This window comes from Podarcis liolepis, assembly GCF_965112155.1.
Source record: "Podarcis liolepis genome assembly, chromosome: 8".
NCBI lineage: Eukaryota > Metazoa > Chordata > Lepidosauria > Squamata > Lacertidae > Podarcis > Podarcis liolepis.
The window spans coordinates 76,983,175-76,993,087 of record NC_139560.1 but is presented as its reverse complement, the minus strand read 5'-3'; the positions used below and the strand labels follow the sequence as shown (position 1 = coordinate 76,993,087).

At 41.8% G+C, this 9,913-nt stretch overlaps 1 long non-coding RNA gene across 1 annotated transcript; it reads left to right on the top strand.

Moving 5' to 3' along the window:
• Nucleotides 1-3,504: 3,504 nt before the first annotated feature.
• LOC310714526 lies at nt 3,505-8,349 on the top strand. The gene is made up of 3 exons (XR_014529868.1): nt 3,505-3,566; nt 4,888-5,001; nt 8,294-8,349. It is a non-coding gene; the product is annotated as an uncharacterized lncRNA (long non-coding RNA).
• The last annotated feature ends 1,564 nt before the right edge of the window (nt 8,350-9,913 follow it).

Sequence of the window (9,913 nt, the reverse complement as noted above, 5' to 3'; positions counted from 1 at the left end):
GCAAGTCCATTCCACTGTCAAACAGCTCTTACCATCAGAATGTTCCTTCTGATGCTTAATAATAATAATAATAATTTTTATTCATACCCTGCCCTCCCCAGCCAAGACCGGGCTCAGGGCGGCTAACACCAAAATAAAAACAATTGATTGAAATACAACTTAAAAAACAAGATTAAAATACAACATTAAAACATTAAAATGCAGCCTCATTTCAGTGGGAACTTAAAACAAAAACTTTTGGGGGATGAAAATGTCAAGTCTTCACCAATGCTTACTATCCAGACTGGTCCTACATGGGCCAGATAAAAGCCAGGGAAGTCCCCAAATAGGAGTTGGGTATGTTTAGTGGGAACCTTTGAAAGTGGCTGTTGTATATCCTCTCAGTCTTTTCTGTTCTGGGCTAAACATACCCAACTCCCTCAACTATTCCTTATAAGTCTTGGTTCCCAGACCCTTACAAACACTCATCATTGTTATTTTTAGTTATATGCATGCAACACCTGCAACACAAATTTCTCTGGGTAGCTTATAAAAAAATAAGTGGAAAGTAACTGAATGAAAATATAAACATAACATTTTTAAAAGGGGGGGCACATAAGTACACCATCAGAACTTGCTCCACTCCCTTAATTTTTTAAAAAAAATAAACAACAGAAACCTGGGTTACTTCAGTTATTTAAACAGCCTGGGTGAACAGAAAAGTCTTTATGTAGCACTCGGAAGACCACAGAGAAGATGCTAGGTGAGTCTCCTGAGAAGCCTTATCTGTAATCTGAATGCCACAATGAATTCACAATGCCCTCTTCCTGGAGGTTGCCCACCTCACTTTATTTGGAGTGAGGGAGGTGGGACACAGCAAGGTTGTGTGTTCTTCTCTTGCCTCTCTTTTGGCCAAACAGGTTTTGCAGGTACTGAAGCACCATAAAAGTCTTCAAACGTCTGGGCACAGATGGTTGGCCACAACAAAACCCATATCCTAAATCACGTCACACTGACAAAATCTGTCTGTGGCTCCAGTGAGTACTTTGTTAAAAAGCTAAAACAGTCAAAAGAGCATCTGAGGATCATGGGTTCAAGCACTGCAGGGAGTTGGACTAAATGACCCTCATGGTGCCTTCCAGCTCCATAATTCTATGATTCTATGAATTCTAGCCAAATGCGATGAGTTGGTGACCAACCAACAGAGTTTGAATACAAAACCGATTGAATGACCTCAGGGTTCTCCCATCCAAGTACTAACCAGGCCTGACCCTGCTTAGCTTCCAAGATCAGACGAGATCAGGCGTATTCAAGGTAGTATGGCCGTAGACTAAGCCTACGGCACCCGGTATTCCCAGGCGGTCTCCCTCAGACAGGATTGAGGGAAGTCAAAAATCTGAATAAGATGTAAAAGTATGTTTAATTACTGTTGAAAATGATATGTTATATATATATATGAGACCTCAGGGTTCACACCCATGGAAGTAGTGTTCTCCAATGCTTTTTTCTTGGGGGACGCATACCCCTAAACATTTTGTGAATCTAAGTTTGGCCTCATTGAGGGGCAGTATTTCAATATGAGCAGGAAAATGAGAGTACCTCTAAACATTTTTTAAAAGAAAAAAAGCACTGGTGTTCTCTCTTTCTTTCCTCAGCCTTTCATTCACTCTGTCCTCCTGCCCCTAGAGGCCCCTCCCTTCCATTAAACATTTTCCTAGTCCTTGGACAGCCATTCATGATTCTTTCTTCTCCATATTCCCTAATGGGTTCTTGGTTTGCTGCTATGGTTCTTCACTGTTTCAAACAAAGAAGAAGAAAATAATTACCTTTCTGGATCAGATCAAGGCTAATCAAGGTTCCCTATTACCCTCGCTCCCCATGGCGGCCAACCAGATGTCTCTTGGAGCTTCTGAACTCTTGCTGCTGTTGTGAATTGCTCACTTTCTGCTCTACATTGAGTTCTTCTCAGTGGATGTGATGGATCGGGACACACACCTCAGAACCAAGGAGAAAAGGAGATCTCAGCAAGAGGGCAGCGAAAGAGGAGCAGTGGAAGAGTTGGAAACAATTCTCAAGCTTTCTTAAACTTGTTTGGTTCTACAGCATATGTGACTGGATGGGCAAATATCTGTCTAGACAGCAGATTAGAGTTTAATTAGGTTTCTGCTCATTTCTACAACACAAGCAGAAGACTGTATTTAGAGGCTTTTGCCATCTTCAATGCAGGCTTATTTGTGTCTTGTTCATTTACAGCATGTGCTTCTTTTCTTACCACACCCAGAACCTGATTTCTGTATTTAGAGGAGTAATTTGCCGATGACTTTTGTTTGTGAGTTTGCTTCCCTTTATTTGCATGGCGCCTTGATTTTTAAAGGAGGGAGTGCTGAGATGTTTCACTATGTGAGCTAAAGAGGGACAAAGCTTCAACTTATGCAGCCCTCTGCAAAGCTAACAAGACTGAGCTAGCCATGTTGTTGGTTGAACCTGGTGGGGGCCAAGCAATTCATTTGCGAATGATCTGTCAGTGTTCTCTGTGTTTTCTTCCTGCTCTCCGTTCTTTCTAACTGCCCCCTTCCAATTCCTTTGTCAAGAAGTTGAACGTTAAACTCATCTTTTGTGGGCAAGGTAGCCACTGACATACTCCAAGCTGTTGAACATGTCCCGAGGAGCAAGATAAGACCACTTTGCAGGACATAACAGTGCTCTGAGCTGAGCAAACTATAGTAAGGAAGAACTTGTACAGTGGTTACAGGTGCTTCAGGTTACATACGCTTCAGGTTACAGACTCCGCTAACCCAGAAATAGTACCTCGGATTAAGAACTTTACTTCAGGATGAGAACAGAAATCGCGTGGCAGCAGTGGGAGGCCCCATTAGCTAAAGTGGTGCTTCAAGTTAAGAACAGTTTCAGGTTAAGAACAAACCTCTGGAACAAATTACAGTGGTACCTCGGGTTAAGTACTTAATTCGTTCTGGAGGTCCGTTCTTAACCTGAAACAGTTCTTAACCTGAAGCACCACTTTAGCTAATGGGGCCTCCTGCTGCCGCTGCGCCGCAGGAGCACGATTTCTGTTCTTATCCTGAAGCAAAGTTCTTAACCTGGAGCACTATTTCTGGGTTAGAGGAGTCTGTAACCTGAAGCGTATGTAACCTGAGGCACCACTGTAAGTACATAACCAGAGGTACCACTGTATATCTAGAGGCTTACACTACAGAATCAATGCTTGTTTATTCCAGTCTTCCACATACAACCATTTTGTGTCACATGACCCGGAAAAACTGTCTGCGGACAAACGTCAGCTCCCTCGGCCTCTAAAGCGAGATGAGCGCCGCAACCCCAGAGTCGTTCGCAACTGGACGTAACTGTCAGGGGTCCTTTACCTTTACCTTTTTTCATCATGGCAAGTCTTTATATAGTCAGAAGCTAACCAACTGCTACAAATTTGCATAATTTGCCACCAGCTGTTAGCTGAGCTGCTGTGATGTCATGGAATGATGAGGGACATTTTAACCGCTGAGGACAACAATTAGAGGATCTGTGTGACCAGAAAACAAGAAAACCTCACAGCAGGCTTAGACAATGTAGTGGTAAGAGAATAAGCAGTAGGCCCTAGTTTAAATCTAGTCAGTGTAGTGCAGGCCTTGGGAGACCAGGGTTCAAATTCCTGTTCTGTTGAGTACAGGCACTGAACCCAAACAAGATCCTATCCTTACCCTGTGTATTATCATTAGAGACAGGTGGACTGTCCTGTTGGCTTGGAAATATATCTCAACAACAGAAGCTGGCAGTAACACTATGTCATTGTCTACAGTTCTTTAACAATAAGGGTCTTGACATCTGTTGCTTTTGGCTGGATACACCTGAAGAGAGAGAAAGAATGTTGCCCCAATACTCTGATTTTAAACTACCACCAGTAGTTTCCCATGTCTCCATGTCTCCCTCCACAACAGGGGTGGAGAAGCTGTAGCCATCCAGAAGTTCTTCAACCACAAGTCCCATCACTCTGTACTGTACCATTACCAATGCTGGCTGGGACATTTAGAGGGTGACATGTTCCCCACCTCTTATTTCCACATGCACGGTCAATAAAGAACTTTCATACCTCAACGTAGCACGTTCATGTCTTCTTATAGCACTTATAGCTTTATGGAAGTGAGCCGATGGCAACTTACGGGAGCCAGTGTGGTGTAGTGGTTAAGAGTGGTAGTCACATAATCTGGGGAACCGGGTTCGTGTCTCCGCTCCTCCACATGCAGCTGCTGGGTGACCTTGGGCCAGTCACACTTCTGTGAAGTCTCTCAGCCCCACTCACCTCACAGAGTGTTTGTTGTGGGGGAGGAAGGGAAAGGAGAATGTTAGCCGCTTTCAGACTCCTTAAAGGGAGTGAAAGGCGGGATATCAAATCCAAACTCTTCTTCTTCTTCTTCTTACAAGTGTCAGGACCAATGCCTCAACACCTTTTACATGTGCTGGATCAGAAAGATTTTGGGTATTTCATGGCAGGACAGAATTTCAAACAAAGATGTGGTCTCTCAGTCCAATCTGGGGCTGCCTGAACTTCCTTCAGCCCAGTCCCAGGTTTACCCAAATCAGTCTGATTCAGTTTGGGATCAGAGATTTGAGCAGAGCCAGTGTACAACCTTAGTATTTTTAAACTGCTTTCTGGCTGGACCTCACAAAGTGCTTTAAATTAAATTATTCCAACCATAGGCATCATTTTTTTTAAAAAAAATGTTTACATGTGTGAACCAGCATGTCCTCTTGGATTCAATAGATTTAGCAATTCTTAAAAAGTATGATAGAAGAATAGAGAATAAGAAAAAGCATAAAATAAATGTATGGTGGGAGAGGGGAAGCATTCACAGACAAACCTTCTTCGTTGCTCCTGTCTCTCATTCTTTGATTTAGTACCACAGAAGTTCAGCCATTGATGCGACAACTCTTGTTTTGATTAGCTGAGCCAGCAATGCACTGCACTGTCATTCTGCCTATAGAGAATTAAATTTGAGCTCACGAGAACAGGTTTGTTTTGTTCTAAATTAGTTTTTGTTTTGTCTCCTATACACATACTCACCTCGTTGCTGTGCTGATGACATCAAGTGGAATTATGGTGGAATTCAAAGGTGTTTCACAGCCTCTGACAGTAGCAGTGGTGGCGGTTGCTTAATTTTTAATCTGATGAGCTGTGCTACTAATGTAATGTGCTTGTACGTCTTCGAGTGTTTGTGTATCGTTGCAAAAAAATACTGTAGAACCCTGAAGGTGGAAAAAGAGAAATAGATCAAAAGCAGAACCAGAAATCACGATGAACACGCCTTCATCTAATGAACCTTCTTTAAGAAACAATTGAACCTGTGGTTGTATTTCTGCAACCACAACCAACTCTGACCAGTTGGAACCAAGCCAGATAATCATCAAAATGACCAGAAGAGAAGAGAAATATCAAGAAGAGTGGAAGAAATTTAAAGACTATTTGAATAAATACTGTAACATTAAAAATTAGAAATTACTTGAAAGTACTAAATAGGTCTAGGATGAAATTAAGAGTTAGTAAAATAATTGAGATTTAGCACCTTAAGAAAAGTTAAGAAATTTTATTTAAATTGGAATATTGTGTTTTAATATTGATATTAGAAAACTGCTACATTTAAATACAAGGAAATTCAGATGGGAGGGCTCAGAGGAAGTCAAAACCATGTTTATGACGTTAGAAGTTTAAATAACCAATTAATTTGTATTGTCTGGGTGTTTGTTGACATGTATTTTTCTTTTCCTATTTTCTTTTTTGTTTATATTTGTGATTTTTTGTTGTTGTAGTATGTGTTATATTTCTAAGAAACTTAATTGTTGTTGTTGTTTAGTCGTTTAGTCATGTCCGACTCTTCGTGACCCCATGGACCAGAGCATGCCAGGCTCTTCTGTCTTCCACTGCCTCCTGCAGTTTGGTCAAACTCATGCTGGTAGCTTCGAGAACACTGTCCAACCATCTCTTCCTCTGTCATACCCTTCTCCTTGTGCCCTCCATCTTTCCCAACATCCAGGTCTTTTCCAGGGAGTCTTCTCTTCTCAGGAGGTGCCCAAAGTACTGGAGTCTCAGCTTCACGATCTGTCCTTCCAGAGCACTCAGGACTGATTTCCTTCAGAATGGATAGGTTTGATCTTCTTGCAGTCCATGGGACTCTCAAGAGTCTCCTCCAGCACCATAATTCAAAAGCATCCATTCTTCAGCGATCAGCCTTCTTTATGGTCCAGCTCTCACTTCCATACATCACTCCTGGGAAAACCATAGCTTTAACTATACGGACCTTTGTTGGCAAGGTGATGTCTCTGCTTTTTAAGATGCTGTCTAGGTTTGTCATTGCTTTTCTCCCAAAAATAAAAACTATTAAAAAAAAAGATAATCATCAAAATGATAATCTCTTCTGACAGTGAAAACCAAATTGTAATGTTATTAATCCTAGGTGACTGTGAAATGGCATGTACATGTTGGAATTAAGAGCTAACTACGATGGCTGCACTGGGATTCTAACTCACGAAATTCTAACTCATGTCTGGACAGAGGAACTTCATCATGAAGAAGATTATACATACCATATCTCTTTGCATGAAGATAATGGATTCTCTGAATTCACTTGGCTCATAGCTATTTTATGATGGACTGAGAGAAAAGGGCATCATCCCCCAGGTGAAGAAGCAGGATTGGTCTGTAGAAGATACAAGATAAAATCCTGCCCATTCACACTCCCATTTCTGTACTGACAAAAACAATAACATTGTTCACTTATACAGGTTACCGTATCAGAGACCAGTCTCCCCCAGATGGCGTACCTGAATCCATTTGTTTGGGTCCTATCCTCTAGAGCAGGAGAAAGCAATCTTGTTCCATCTTCTATGTGACAGTCCTTAAGATACAACAGGGGCTGTTGTAGTAACCGTGGGGGTAGAATTCCATGTTACAGAGCTGGTTCTTGGGAAATGAAAAGTGGGAATAAAAATTATATCTTCTATCAGATATTCAGCAGGATTGAATGGATATACTTTTAATGATGCACATATGCATTGGCTATGATAATATCATCTGTTCTTCAGAACAGTAAAAATATGGGAGAATAATCTCAGAATGTGTTAATTAGCTTCTGTTGTGTGTTTTATTTTTCCTGTCCCCGCCAACTATTTTTGTAATTTGGAAAAAATGAATAACAATATTTTTCAGAAAAGAATTAGAATCTGTTGTTTGGGTGCAGATTTATGGGGATCTAAGCTTTCCCCCTTCTACGTTGCTATCAACAATTGGACTCTTTTCTTTTTTCCCATATAATCTACTCGGTGGAGTCAACAAAATATTGTAAATCTGTCCTGTCTTGCAGCATGGGAATGGTAATGGAGCAACTTCACTCTCCTCCCCCACCCCAATTAAGTACAAATACAACTGCAATGAAAGGACTACCCTGATGTTTGTTATCTTGATCTGGCCAATAATGCAGTCATGGGTCTTCTCACACGTTGATTTTTTCAACGTTGTTACCTGCTTTTGGGGGAAGAGCAGTAGGTTATAGATCGACATCAGTAGATACAGTGGTACCTCAGGTTAAGAACTTAATTCGTTCAGGAGGTCCGTTCTTAACCTGAAACTGTTCTTAACCTGAGGTGCCACTTTAGCTAATGGGGCCTCCTGCTGCCGCCGCGCCGCCGGAGCACGATTTCTGTTCTCATCCTGAAGCAAAGTTCTTAACCCGAGGTACTATTTCTGGGTTAGCTGAGTCTGTAACCTGAAGCGTATGTAACCTGAAGCGTATGTAACCTGAGGTACCACTGTAATCTGTGGAATTAAGTGAAATGGAACCAGAAGTGAGGCTTTTTGAATCCAAAGGTGTATCTACACTTCAGACACCTTTAACCAGAGTCAATATTTGCTCACGCTCCCCAGGAATCCCTGATAACTGTCATCTGTGCAACAGATCTCCAGCAAAAGCTCTCAGTGCTCATACTAAACTACAGTTCCCAAACCCCTTTGGAAAAAGCTATATCTGAACTAGTATATTTTTGTAGTAATATTTACTCTTTGAGGCATTCCCATATGACGTCAGTTGAAGTATTACTGTCTGGAAATGTTCCCCTACTAGGTCCGTCAGTCTCTGTGTTTACATTATTACTTATATCCACACTACAAACACATTTTAGAAAGCGTGTAGAATACGAAATAGAAGCTTAGGTTTTCAAGTTGAGATTGAATTTTTAAATTTTATTTTAAGCAGCAAAATAATATATTTTCTCTCTCTTTGAGAATATAATTGCTATTCATTTCTTTAAGCAGAACTCCACCTTCAATTTATGAAACCTGGATGTTAACAGTTAAGGCTACCAATGAGGTAAGCTGGTTTTTCTTGTCAAGTTCAGAGCGCACACACATCAATTTTACTCCTTTTCAAGTAAAATGTGTGCCACACTATGCAGAATGATATATTAGCACAGTATGTTTAATTGGTAAGAAATGATAAGTGGAACACTGGCCCTGCAGGGATCGTCCAAATCATACTAGAATCAAAAGGGGTGAGAGATGACTGCATCTGTGTGACAAAATGGAGCATTCTGGGCCCTCCTGACAAAGAACCAACTGTAATGTGCCAAGGGATTCAAAAGGGGGATTTATTCTGCAGAACCCATGCGCTTTCTGCCATAAAACACCAAAACAGCTTCCATGTACTGGAGGGGTACTGGCTTCATCTTTCCCACAACACAGCTCTACCTTTGTTGTTGTTGTTGTTTAGTTGTTTAGTCGTGTCCGACTCTTCGTGACCCCATGGACCAGAGCACGCCAGGCACTCCTGTCTTCCACTGCCTCCCGCAGTTTGGTCAAACTCATTCTGGTAGCTTCGAGAACACTATCCAACCATCTCGTCCTCTGTCGTGCCCTTCTCCTTGTGCCCTCCATCTTTCCCAACATCAGGGTCTTTTCCAGGGAGTCTTCTCTTCTCATGAGGTGGCCAAAGCATTGGAGCCTCAGCTTCACGATCTGTCCTTCCAGTGAGCACTCAGGGCTGATTTCCTTCAGAATGGAGAGGTTTGATCTTCTTGCAGTCCATGGGACTCTCAAGAGTCTCCTCCAGCACCATAATTCAAAATCATCCATTCTTCGGTGATCAGCCTTCTTAATGGTCCAGCTCTCACTTCCATACATCACTACTGGGAAAACCATAGCTTTTACTATATGGACCTTTGTTGGCAAGGTGATGTCTCTGCTTTTTAAGATGCTGCAGCTCTACCTATATAATAAAAAAGAAGGTATGGCAGCTCATTAGCCCAGCCAGAACTAGTGCTTAGCCAAAATATTCAGCTCAACTATTGGGAGGCTTTTGTGCAGCTGGACAAAAATCCCATCAAAGACTGATTTGCGGGGAGGGGGTCTTAACCATAATTGTGAAATAGCTGCATATTTTCCTTACTTTTACTTTTTCCTTTCCTTTCCTTCTAAACTTACCACTACTTGGCTTTTTTGTATGCAAAAGAAAGAAAAAAGCCCTCTACTTTGCTCATCTCTGACTGTGATTCCCTGAATATCCCACACAAATTGTCCCACAAAAGTGGTGTAACTGGCACACCTTTAGCGCAAACAGGTGAGACGAGGAACCATCTCTGGCCTGTGCAATTGTGGAGCCCTCAATCTGAAGCATTTGTCCAGCTCTGGAGTCATGCACACTGCATGGCTTAATCTTGCCTTCCTTACCTGCTTGAGCTGAAACCTGCCTGACTGCCACCCCAGTTTCATGAATATATTTTGCCCCTTGCCCTTAGGGATTTGATCTGCCTGTGCCAAATCCAGACCCCTAGCTGTGTCTTGTCTTGGAGATTTTAAAAACCTGACACCACATTAGGCTTCCCACATGTTCCTAACGCACTCATAGAAACAGATCTTCTTATAGGCTGAACTGGTTAA